At 37.1% G+C, this 14,544-nt stretch overlaps 1 protein-coding gene across 2 annotated transcripts in view; it reads left to right on the top strand.

Annotated features, from left to right (window-relative positions):
- acox1 (acyl-CoA oxidase 1, palmitoyl) overlaps window positions 1-14,544 on the top strand; it is a 212,037-nt gene that overhangs the window by 74,359 nt on the left and 123,134 nt on the right. The window lies entirely within an intron of this gene.

The following is a 14,544-nucleotide window of genomic DNA, read 5'->3' as shown; positions in this document are numbered from 1 at the left end:
AGCACTTACGGTTTGGGCTGCACGATGCGTTTTACAGGAGAATAATAATAATAAAAATCAGGACAATTACAATAGGGTTTCAGCACTTCGTGCTTGAACCCCTAATAAAAATCAGTACAATTACAATAGGTGTTCAGCACTTCGTGCTTGAACCCCTAATAAAAATCAGGGCAATTACAATAGGGTTTCAGCACTTCGTGCTTGAACCCCTATTAATTAAAGCTGCAAGCAGCATTTATCGGGGTTCAAGCTATTAAGGCCTTTAAGGTTTTTAAGCACAAAAGCATCAAAAGTTATTAAGTTTTATTTAGCAAGTATGTAACCACTGAAATAATAGATGGAAAACACCATTTACAGCCAATACAGGCAATGTACCATAGGAAATATATGGTTTTAAAGCTTTTTAACAGTTATAGCGCCACCTTTAGTCCGATCTCCATAAAATTTGGCATGCTTGTTAATGATGTTATTTTACATATGCTCACCAATTTTTGTGAAGTTCTGATTTTTCATTTAGGATTTATAAGCTTTTTAATGTATTTTGCCACGCCCATTTTATAAATGACCCTATTACAGCCATCTACATGCAAAAGTTCAACTTTTTTTTGATAATTATTGATCTAGAGCGTCCAGAGAATTGTCCTAGACTGGTCTGGTTTCGATCGGGCAAAAAACCTAGGACTAGTTCGCAAAAGTAGGTTTTTAACATGTTCGCGAATATTTAATGAACGGTTTGATTGACAGCAATGGTTCTTGAGGCAAAGTTATTCAGCATGAGCAGATCTATCAAATGAAATGCAAGCAGCATTTATCGGGGTTCAAGCAGTTAAGGCCTTTAAGGCATTTAAGCACAAAAGCATCAAAAGTTATTAAGATTTATTTAGCAAGCATGTAACCACTGACATAATAGATGGAAAAGACCATTTAGAGCCAATACAGGCAATTTACCATGGGATATATATGGTTTTAAAGCTTTTTAACAGTTATAGCACCACCTATGGTCCGATCTCCATAAAACTGTTTACTGTGACCTCAAATTGAACCCATACACATGTGTACTGAGTTTGGTGAAGATATCTCATTTACTTCTTGAGTTATAGCCATTTTAGTAAAATAGGCTCCTCCCACAACAATTTAGCACATTCTAGTATTATTTACTATGATTCTAGCATGATTTGCCATATTCTAGCATAGTTTACCATGATATACTACATTCTAGTATGATTTACCATTGTTTACTGTGATTCTAGCATGGATTACCATAGTTTATCATGATTTATCATAGTTTACCATGATTTACCATCATATACCACATTCTAACATGATTTACCATAGTTTATTATGATTTATCATGGCTTACCATGATTTACCCTGTTCTAGCATAGTTTACCATGATTTACCATGTTCTAGCATGATGTAACATGATATACCATGTTCTAGAATGATGTACCAGGATTGTAGTATGATTTACCTTTATACACCACATTCTAGTATTATTTATTATGATTTACCATGTTTTTAGTGTGATTTACCATGATTTACCACATTGTTAGCAATTATGTGTAGTATCAGTAAAAATGAAGTGATAAACTCTGACAAAATATGATTGTGCTACAATAGTAATTGTTATATAAGTGAATTTTAGCATCTAATGAATGCAAAAGCATATGTGAGTAGACTTCATTAATAAGTAGAACGGCCAGCAGAGGGCACTAGAAGACCACTTATTGGCTCACTTTCACTTTAAACCTCATGATTTTCACCAGTTTTCTGCACTAAAGCAAACCAGTTTTTCCATGTTAACTTAATAATGCATGCTTACACACACACACACACACACACACACACACACACACACACACACACCACACACACAAAGACAAATGTTGTTGTTGTTTTTTCAATGCTATTGGGATATGTCATTATGAAAATATATTTGAATGGTCTATAAACATTTCACAAAGTCTTTGTAAGCTATTAATCAGATGATTCAGAATTTATTCAGAAACCTAAGACTACACACACACACATTATGTTGTAGATACAGACATTTGAACTGTATGATGTGATCAAACTACCAATACTAATACTTTAACAGATAGATTTTGACTAAATGTAATTGTAAATGTTAAAATAGTGATTTTATAAAGTCTAAATATAAATTATAGAACAATATGACAAAATGACTATTTTAAACAGCAGGGGGCAGTAAAATACCACTTATTGGCTTAATATGCCATTATATTCATATCATTTTCACCTTTTTAACTGTTATAGAGGCAAATTTTGTCCGATCGGTCTGAAAATTTTCATGCATGTTCAGAGTTATATTTCACATGTTCTGACTTGTTTTTAAGAAGGTTTGAACATTCATTAAAGAGATATAGGCTTTCTGGGTCACTTGGTAAAGGCCACATTTTGAAGTGAACCTATTATAGCTATCCAAATGAAGTAGTTCAACTTTTTCTGACAATTATTGTTCTAGTGAGTCCAGAGAATTGTATTGCACTAGTTTTTAACATTATGATATGAAAATGATATGATCAGAGATGGAAAAGACCATTTATAGCCAATACAGGCAGTTTACCATAGGAAATAAATGGTTTTAAAGCCTTTTAACAGTTATAGCGCCAACTATTGTCCGATCTCCATAACATTTTGCATGCTTGTTAATGATGGTATGTCACATATGTTCACCAATTTTTGTGAAGTTCTGAGTTTTTGTTTAGGATTTATAGGCTTTTGATTGCATTTTGCCACGCCCATTTTATAAATGACCCTCTTAGAGACATCCAAATGCAAAAGTTCAACTTTTTTTTGATAATTATTGATCTAGAGAGTACAGAGAATTGTCCTAGACTGGTCTGGTTCCGATCGGGCAAAAAACCTAGGACTAGTTCGCAAAATTAGGTTTTTAACATATTTGCGAATATTAAATGAACGGTTTGATTGACAGCAATGGTTCTTGAGGCAAAGTTGTTCAGTATGAGGAGATTTATCAACTGATATGCATATTGTGTGGATGTGTGCAACACCACGTGATTACAGAGCCAAAAAAACTCGTTAGCGCCAACTAGTGGCCGATTTCTTTCAAAATTCTTACAGACCTCTTGGGCCATGAGTTGAACATGCCCATCGAGTTTCGTTCCGATCAGCCTCCGTTAACCTTGTCTAATAGGTGCTCAAACTTCATTGGCCGATGGCGGCCATGTTTTTTGAGATACGTCAATGTCCTCATAGGCATACATGGCACCTTGGACCAAGACACTGCATACCAATTTTCAAGTCAATCGGACAAACGGTCAGGTGGTTATAGCCCTTTTCATGTTTTTTTCAAGTTATAGCGCCACCTACTGTTCAATCGTCGCGATTTTTTTACTGTGACCTCAAATTGAACTATTACACATGTTTACCGAGTTTGGTGAAGATACCTCATTTATTTCTCGAGTTATAGCCGTTTTAGTAAAATAGGCTCCTCCCACAACGTACGTTTTGGCGCCCCCTAGCGACCGTGAATCGAAATTTCAACTTTTTTTCGATAATTATTGATATTCAGACTCCAGAGAACATTTCTGCACTGGTTTGGTTCCAATCGGACGAAAAACCTAGGACTAGTTCGCAAAAGTAGGTTTTTGAGAAAATTCAAAATGGCGGAAAATTTTCCCAGGCGGAAATGAAATCGGAGATATACGTTTTGACCGTCTTGAGCCAAGGATTACAGTGATATAAGACACTTGATTCTATGACATACCGTCTAGGAGTTATGGCTGATTTCATACTTTTGCTTGCTATAGCGCCACCTATTGACCAATCGGGGTCATACTTTGATAGGTTCTCCCCAAATTGAGGACTACCATTTGGCTGAGTTTCAAGTCTCCAGCACTTACGGTTTGGGCTGCACGATGCGTTTTAGGGGAAAATAATAATAATAATTAAAGCTGCAAGCAGCATTTATCGGGGTTCAAGCATTTAAGGCCTTTAAGCACATAAGCATTTAAGACATTAAGATTTATTTAGAAAGCTTTTAACCACTGAAATAATAGATTGAAAAGTCCATTTACAGCCAATACAGGCAATTTACCATAGGAAATATGTGGTTTTAAAGCTTTTTAACAGTTATAGTGCCACCTTTGGTCCGATGTCCATAAAATTTGGCATGCTTGTTAATGATGTTATGTGACATATGCTCACCAATTTTTGTGAAGTTTTGAGTTTTCATTTAGGATTTATAGGCTTTTTAGTGTATTTTGCCACGCCCATTTTATAAATGACCCTATTACAGCCATCCAAATGCAAAAGTTCCACTTTTTTTTGATAATTATTGATCTAGAGAGTCCAGAGAATTGTCCTAGACTGGTTTGGTTCCGATTGGGCAAAAAACCTAGGACTAGTTCGCAAAAGTAGGTTTTTAACATATTCATGAATAATTAATGAACAGTTTGATTGACAGCAATGGTTCTTGAGGCAAAGTTGTTCAGTATGAGGAGATCTATCAACTGATATGCATATTGTGTGGATGTATGCAACACCACGTGATTACAGAGCCGAAAAAACTCGTTAGCGCCAACTAGTGGCCGATTTCTTTCAAAATTCTTACAGACCTCTTGGGCCATGAGTCGAACATGCCCATCGAGTTTCGTTCCGATCAGCCTCCGTTAACCTTGTCTAATAGGTGCTCAAACTTCATTGGCTGATGGCGGCCATGTTTTTTGAGATACGTCAATGTCCTCATAGGCATACATGGCACCTTGGACCAAGACACTGCATACCAATTTTCAAGTCAATCGGACAAACGGTCAGGTGGTTATAGCCCTTTTCATGTTTTTTTCAAGTTATAGCGCCACCTACTGTTCAATCGTCGCGATTTTTTTACTGTCACCTCAAATTGAACTATTACACATGTGTACCGAGTTTGGTGAAGATACCTCATTTATTTCTCGAGTTATAGCCGTTTTAGTAAAATAGGCTCCTCCCACAACGTACGTTTTGGCGCCCCCTAGCGACCGTGAATCGAAATTTCAACTTTTTTTCGATAATTATTGATATTCAGACTCCAGAGAACATTTCTGCACTGGTTTGGTTCCAATCGGACGAAAAACCTAGGACTAGTTCGCAAAAGTAGGTTTTTGAGAAAATTCAAAATGGCGGAAAATTTTCCCAGGCGGAAATGAAATCGGAGATATACGTTTTGACCGTCTTGAGCCAAGGATTACAGTGATATAAGACACTTGATTCTATGACAAACCGTCTAGGAGTTATGGCTGATTTCATACTTTTGCTTGCTATAGCGCCACCTATTGACCAATCGGGGTCATATTTTGATAGGTTCTCCCCAAATTGAGGACTACCATTTGGCTGAGTTTCAAGTCTCCAGCATTTACGGTTTGGGCTGCACGATGCGTTTTAGGGGAAAATAATAATAATAATTAAAGCTGCAAGCAGCATTTATCGGGGTTCAAGCAGTTAAAGCCTTTTAGGCATTTAAGCACAAAAGCATCAAAAGTTATTAAGATTTATTTAGCAAGCATGTAACCACGGACATAATAGATGGAGAAGACCATTTACAGCCAATACAGGCAGTTTACCATGGGATATATATGGTTTTAAAGCTTTTTAACAGTTATAGCGCTACCTATGGTCCGATCTCCATAAAAATGTTTACTGTGACCTCAAATTGAAACCATACACATGTGTACTGAGTTTGGTGAAAATATCTCATTTACTTCTTGAGTTATAGCCATTTTAGTAAAATAGGCTCCTCCCACAACAATTTACCACATTCTAGTATTATTTACTATGATTCTAGCCTGATTTGCCATATTCTAGCATGATTTACCATGATATACTACATTCTAGTAGGATTTACCATTGTTTACTGTGATTGTATACTCTGACAAAATATGATTTATGAGTGATAAACTCTGACAAAATATGATTGTGCTACAATAGTAATTGTTATATACGTTATTTTTTAGTGTCTTATTGTTATATAAGTGATTTTTAGTGTATAATGAATGCCAAAGCATATGTGAGTAGACTTCATTAATACGTAGAATGGCCAGCAGAGGGCAGTAGAAGACCACTTATTGGCTCACTTTGACTTTAAACTTCATGATTTTCACCATTTTTCTGTACTAAATCAAACCAGTTTTTCCATTTTAACTCCATAATGCATGTTTACACACACACACACACACACACACACACACACACACACACACACACACAAAGACAAATGTTGTTGTTTTTTCAATGCTATTGGGATATGTCATTATGAAAATATATTTCAATGGTCTATAAACATTTCACAAAGTCTTTGTAAGCTATTAATCAGATGATTCAGAATTTATTCAGAAACCTAAGACTACACACACACATTATGTTGTAGATACAGACATTTGAAATATATAATGTGATCAAACTGTCAATACTAATACTTTAACAGATGGATTTTGACTAAATGTAATTGTAAATGTTAAAATAGTGATTTTATAAAGTCTAAATATGAATTATAGAACAATATGACAACATGACTATTTTAAACAGCAGGGGGCAGTAAAAAACCACTTATTGGCTTAATATGCCATTATATTCATATCATTTTCACCTTTTTAACTGTTATAGAGGCAAATTTTGTCAGATCTGTCTGAAAATTTTCATGCATGTTCAGAGTGATATTTCACATGTTCTGACTTGTTTTTAAGAAGGTTTGAACATTCTTTAAAGAGATATAGGCTTTCAGGGACAATTGGTAAAGGCCACATTTTGAAGTGAACCTATTATAGCAATCCAAATGCAAAAGTTCAACTTTTTTTTTGATAATTATTGATCTAGAGAGTCCAGAGAATTGTCCTAGACTGGTTTGGTTCCGATCGGGCGAAAAACCTAGGACTAGTTCGCAAAAGCAGGTTTTTAACATATTCACAAATATTTAATGAACGGTTTGATTGACAGCAATGGTTCTTGAGGCAAAGTTGTTCAGCATGAGCAGATCTATCAAATGATATGCATATTGTGATGATATGTGTAACACCACGTGATTACAGAGCCATAAAACTCGTTAGCGCCAACTAGTGGCCGATTTCTTTTAAAATTCTTACAGACCTCCAGGGCCATGAGTCGAACATGCCCATCGAGTTTCGTTCCGATCGGCCTCTGTTAACCTTGTCTAATAGGTGCTCAAATTTATTGGCCAATGGCGGCCATGTTTTTTGAGATACACCAATGTCCTCATAGACATACATGGCACCTTGGACCAAGACACTGCATACCAATTTTCAAGTCAATCGGACTAACGGTCAGGTGGTTATAGCCTGTTTTATGTTTTTGTCATGTTATAGCGCCACCATGTGGCCGATCGCCGCGATTTTTTTACTGTGACCTCAGACTGACCTCCTACACATGTATACCAAGTTTGGTGAAGTTTACTGAATTACTTCTGGAGTTATAGCCATTTTAGTAAAATAGGCTCCTCCCACAACGTTAATTTTGCACCCCCTAGCGACTGTGAATCGAAATTTCAACTTTTTTTCGATAATTATTGATCTTCAGACTCCAGAGAACAATTCTGCACTGGTTTGGTTCCGATCGGGCGAAAAACCAGGGACTAGTTCGCAAAAGTAGATTTTCGACAAAATTCAAAATGGCGGAAAATCTATCATGACGGAAATAAAATCGGAGATATACGTTTTGTTCGTCAGGCGTCCAGCTTTCCAATGATATAAGACACTTGAGGCTGCGACATACGGTCTAGGAGTTATGAGCAGTTTCGCGCTTTTGGTCGCTATAGCGCCACCTATGGGCCAATCGGGGTCATAATCTCTGAACCTCTCCTCGATTTTTGTACTACCATCTGGCAAAGTTTCAAAGCTCTAGCCCTTACGGTTTGGGCTGCACGATGCGTTTTACGGCAGAATAATAATAATAATAATAATTAAAGCTGCAAGCAGCATTTATCGGGGTTCAAGCATTTAAGGCCTTTAAACACATAAGCATTTAAGACATTAAGATTTATTTAGAAAGCTTTGAACCACTGAAATAATAGATGGAAAAGTCCATTTACAGCCAATACAGGAAATTTACCATAGGAAATATATGGTTTTCAAAGCTTTTTAACAGTTATAGCGCCACCTATGGTCCGATCTCCATAAAAATTTCCATGCTTCTTTAGCATGTTATTTCACATATGCCCATCAATTTTTGTGAAGTTCTGAGTTTTTATTTAGGCTTTATAGACGTTTGAGTGTATTTGGACACGCCTATTTTATAAATGATCCTCTTATAGCCAACCAAAAGCAAAATTTTAACTTTTTTTCGATAATTATTGATCTAGAGAGTCCAGAGAATTGTCCTAGACTGGTCTGGTTCCGATCGGGCGAAAAACCAGGGACTAGTTCGCAAAAGTAGGTTTTTAACATATTCGTGAATAATTAATAAACTGTTTGATTGACAGCAATGGTTCTAGAGGCAAAGTTGTTCAGCATGAGCAGGTCTATCAAATGATATGCATTTTGTGATGATAAGTGTAACACCACGTGATTACAGAGCCATAAAACTCGTTAGCGCCAACTAGTGGCCGATTTCTTTCAAAATTCTTACAGACCTCTAGGGCCATGAGTCGAACATGCCCACCGAGTTTTGTTCCGATTGGCCTCCGTTAACCTTGTCTAATAGGTGCTCAAACTTCATTGGCCGATGGCGGCCATGTTTTTTGAGATACACCAATGTCCTCATAGATATACATGACAGCTTGGACCAAGACACTGCATACCAATTTTCAAGTCAATCGGACTAACGGTCAGGTGGTTACAGCCTGATTTATGTTTTTTTCATGTTATAGCGCCACCATGTGGCCAATCGCCGCAATCTTTATACTATGACCTCAGATTGACCTCTTAAACAGGTGTACCGAGTTTGGTGAAGATACCTCATTTACTTCTGGAGTTATAGCCATTTTAGTAAAATAGGCACCGCCTTCTTCAAACATTTTGGCGCCCCTTAGTGACCGTCAATCGAAATTTCAACTTTTTTTCGATAATTATTGATATTCTGACTCCAGAGAACATTTCTGCACTGGTTTGGTTCCGATCGGACACAAAACCAGGGACTAGTTCGCAAAAGTAGGTTTTGGACATAATTCAAAATGGCGGAAAATTTGCATACCGGAAATGAAATCCTTGAGGCCTTTTTTGTTCGGCTTGACCCAAGGATTCCAATGATATAAGACACTTGAGTCTGTGACAAACGGTTAATGAGATTTAAGCAAAAATATGATTTTTTTTTGTTTTTTGCACTGTAGCGCCACCTATGGGCCAATCGGGGTCATATTTTGATAACCTCTCCTCGATTTTTGTACTACCATCTGGCAAAGTTTCAAGTCTCTAGCACTTACGGTTTGGGCTGCACGATGCGTTTTACGGCAGAAGAAAAATAATAATAATAAAAATCAGTACAATTACAATAGGGTTTCAGCACTTCGTGCTTGAACCCCTAATAATAATAATAATAATAATAAAAATCAGTACAATTACAATAGGGTTTCAGCACTTCGTGCTTGAACCCCTAATTAAAGCTGCAAGCAGCATTTATCGGGGTTCAAGCATTTAAGGCCTTTAAGCACATAAGCATTTAAGACATTAAGATTTATTTAGAAAGCTTTTAACCACTGAAATAATAGATTGAAAAGTCCATTTACAGCCAATACAGGCAATTTACCATAGGAAATATGTGGTTTTAAAGCTTTTTAACAGTTATAGTGCCACCTTTGGTCCGATGTCCATAAAATTTGGCATGCTTGTTAATGATGTTATGTGACATATGCTCACCAATTTTTGTGAAGTTTTGAGTTTTCATTTAGGATTTATAGGCTTTTTAGTGTATTTTGCCACGCCCATTTTATAAATGACCCTATTACAGCCATCCAAATGCAAAAGTTCAACTTTTTTTTGATAATTATTGATCTAGAGAGTCCAGAGAATTGTCCTAGACTGGTTTGGTTCCGATTGGGCAAAAAACCTAGGACTAGTTCGCAAAAGTAGGTTTTTAACATGTTTGCGAATATTAAATGAACGGTTTGATTGACAGCAATGGTTCTTGAGGCAAAGTTGTTCAGTATGAGGAGATCTATCAACTGATATGCATATTGTGTGGATGTATGCAACACCACGTGATTACAGAGCCGAAAAAACTCGTTAGCGCCAACTAGTGGCCGATTTCTTTCAAAATTCTTACAGACCTCTTGGGCCATGAGTCGAACATGCCCATCGAGTTTCGTTCCGATCAGCCTCCGTTAACCTTGTCTAATAGGTGCTCAAACTTCATTGGCCGATGGCGGCCATGTTTTTTGAGATACGTCAATGTCCTCATAGGCATACATGGCACCTTGGACCAAGACACTGCATACCAATTTTCAAGTCAATCGGACAAACGGTCAGGTGGTTATAGCCCTTTTCATGTTTTTTTCAAGTTATAGCGCCACCTACTGTTCAATCGTCGCGATTTTTTTACTGTGACCTCAAATTGAACTATTACACATGTGTACCGAGTTTGGTGAAGATACCTCATTTATTTCTCGAGTTATAGCCGTTTTAGTAAAATAGGCTCCTCCCACAACGTACGTTTTGGCGCCTCCTAGCGACCGTGAATCGAAATTTCAACTTTTTTTCGATAATTATTGATATTCAGACTCCAGAGAACATTTCTGCACTGGTTTGGTTCCAATCGGACGAAAAACCTAGGACTAGTTCGCAAAAGTAGGTTTTTGAGAAAATTCAAAATGGCGGAAAATTTTCCCAGGCGGAAATGAAATCGGAGATATACGTTTTGACCGTCTTGAGCCAAGGATTACAGTGATATAAGACACTTGATTCTATGACAAACCGTCTAGGAGTTATGGCTGATTTCATACTTTTGCTTGCTATAGCGCCACCTATTGACCAATCGGGGTCATATTTTGATAGGTTCTCCCCAAATTGAGGACTACCATTTGGCTGAGTTTCAAGTCTCCAGCATTTACGGTTTGGGCTGCACGATGCGTTTTAGGGGAAAATAATAATAATAAAAATCTGAGCAATTACAATAGGGTTTCAGCACTTCGTGCTTGAACCCCTAATTAAAGCTGCAAGCAGCATTTATCGGGGTTCAAGCAGTTAAGGCCTTTAAGGCATTTAAGCACAAAAGCATCAAAAGTCATTAAGATTTATTTAGCAAGCATGTAACCACTGACATAATAGATGGAAAAGACCATTTACAGCCAATACAGGCAAATTGCCATGGGATATATATGGTTTTAAAGCTTTTTAACAGTTATAGCGCCACCTATGGTCCGATCTCCATAAAATTGTTTATTGTGACCTCAAATTGAACCCATACACATGTGTACTGATTTTGGTGAAGATATCTCATTTACTTCTTGAGTTATAGCCATTTGAGTAAAATAGGCTCCTCCCACAACGATTTGCCACATTCAAGAATTATTTAATATGATTCTAGCATGATTTACTATCATATACCATGTTCCAGAATGATTTATTAGGATTCTAGCATGATTTACCTTGATACACCTCATTTCAGTATTATTTACTATGATTTACAATGTTTCTAGCATGATTAACCACATTACTAGCAATTATGTGAAGTGTCAGTGCAAATGAGGTGATGAACACTGACAAAATATTATTGTGTTATAATAGTTAGTTATATACGTGATTTTTAGTGTGTGTCCAAGTATGAATGCAAAAGCACATGTAAAATATTTCATTATTAAGTAGAATGGCCAGCAGAGGGCACTAGAAGACCACTTATTGGCTCACTTTCACTTTAAACCAGTTTTCTGCACTAAAGCAAACCAGTTTTTCCATGTTAACTCAATGCATGCTTACACACACACACACACACACACACACACACACACACACACACACACACACACACACACACAGCATAGTTAACCATGATTTACCATGATATACCACGTTCTAGTATTATTTACCAGGAGATAAACGACAATCTAGTATTATTTACTTTGATTTACCATGTTTCTAGCCTGATTTATCACATTACTAGCAATTATTTGAAGTGTCAGTGCAAATAAAGTGATTAACACTGACAAAATATGATTGTGTTATAATAGTTATTGCTATATATTTTTAGTGTGTATTCAAGTATAAATGCAAGCACATGTGGAAATATTTAATTAATAAGTAGAATGGCCAGCAGAGGGCACTAGAAGACCACTTATTGGCTCACTTTCACTTTAAACCTCATGATTTTGACCAGTTTTCTGCACTAAAGCAAACCAGTGTTTCCATGTTAACTCAATAATGCATACTTGCTACATATGCTACACACAATAATGCCACACACACACACACACACACACACACACACAAATGTTTCAGTGATATTGGTGTCACATTCACCTTCATCACATTCACCTTCTGTCTTCATCACATTCACCATCTGTCGTCATCACCTGCACCTGCTCCTCATCACCCTCCTCATCATCACCTGCTCCTCATCATCATAACCGTCACCTGTTGTCCTTGTCTTGATCTGTGTATTTAAGTTCCCCTCTCATCCATTATCATTGTCGGTTATTGTTTGTGCACTAGCACTCTGTTATGTTTGTTTTCATGTTGGAAAATAAAACCTTTGTTATATTTGTACCACACACACACACACACACACACACACACACACACACACACACACACACACACACACACACACCATCATTTATCATGATTTACCATGGCTGATACCAATACCAATATGAGAAAATGACTATTTTAAACAGCAGGGGGCAGTAAAATACCACTTATTGGCTTAACATGCCATTAATTCATATCATTTTCACCTTTTTAACTGTTATAGAGGCAAATTTTGTCCGATCTGTCTGAAAATTTTCATGCTTGTTCAGGGTGATATTTCACACGTTCTGACTTGTTTTTAAGAAGGTCTGAGCATTGATTAAAGAGATATAGGCTTTCGGGGACACTTGGTAAAGGCCAGATTTTGAAGTGAACCTATTATAGCTATCCAAATGAAGTAGTTCAACTTTTTCTGACAATTATTGATCTAGTGAGTCCAGAGAATTGTATTGCACTAGTTTTGAACATTATGATATGAAAATTATATGATCAGAGATGGAAAAGACCATTTACAGCCAATACAGGCAGTTTACCATAGGAAATATATGATTTTAAAGCTTTTTAACAGTTATAGCGCCACCTATCGTCCGATCTCCATAGAATTTTTCATGCTTGTTAATGATGTTATGTCACATATGCTGACCAATTTTTGTGAAGTTCTGAGTTTTTATTTAGGATTTATAGGCTTTTTAATGTATTTTGACACGCCCATTTTATGAATGACCCTATTACAGCCATCCAAATGCAAAAGTTCAACTTTTTTTTGATAATTATTGATCTAGAGAGTCCAGAGAATTGTCCTAGACTGGTCTGGTTCCGATCGGGCGAAAAACCTAGGACTAGTTCGCAAAAGTAGGTTTTTAACATATTAATGAATAATTAATGAACAGTTTGATTGACAGCAATGGTTCTTGAGGCAAAGTTGTTCAGGATGAGGAGATCTATCAAATGATATGCATATTGTGTGGATATTTGTAACACCACGTGATTACAGAGCCGTAAAACTCGTTAGCGCCAACTAGTGGCCGATTTCTTTCAAAATTCTTACAGACCTCTAGGGCTATGAGTTGAACATGCCCATCGAGTTTCGTTCCGATCGGCCTCCGTTAACCTTGTCTAATAGGTGCTCAAACTTCATTGGCCGATGGCGGCCATGTTTTTTGAGATACACCAATGTCCTCATAGACATACATGACACCTTGGGCCAAGACACTGCATACCAATTTTCAAGTCAATCGGACTAACGGTCAGGTGGTTAAAGCCTGTTTTATGTTTTTTTCATGTTATAGCGCCACCATGTGGCCAATCGCCGCGATTTTTTTACTGTGACCTCAGATTGACCTCTTACACATGTGTACCGAGTTTGGTGAAGATACCTCATTTACTTCTGGAGTTATAGCCATTTTAGTAAAATAGGCCCCTCCCACAACGTACGTTTTGGCGCCCCTTAGCGTCCGTGAATCGAAATTTCAACTTTTTTTCGATAATTATTGATATTCAGACTCCAGAGAACATTTCTGTACTGGTTTGGTTCCGATCGGGCGAAAAACCTAGGACTAGTTCGCAAAAGTAGGTTTTTGGCAAAATTCAAAATGGCGGAAAATCTATCATGGCGGAAATGAAATCGGAGATATACGTTTTGTTCGTCAGGCATCCAGCTTTCCAATGATATAAGACACTTGAGTCTACGACATACGGTCTAGGAGTTCTGAGCAGTTTTGCGCTTTTGGTTGCTGTAGCGCCACCTATGGGCCGATTTGGCTAAGTCCGTGTATCTGAGTAGCGAGCAATACTACTACCATTTGACCAAGTATCACGTCTCTAGGCCTTACGGTTTTGGCTGCACTTTTTTAGGGAAGAATAATAATAATAATTAAAGCTGCAAGCAGCATTT

This window comes from Abramis brama (assembly GCF_963993115.1).
Source record: "Abramis brama genome assembly, chromosome: 11".
Lineage (NCBI taxonomy): Eukaryota > Metazoa > Chordata > Actinopteri > Cypriniformes > Leuciscidae > Abramis > Abramis brama.
This window is presented reverse-complemented; position numbering and strand designations above follow the sequence as displayed.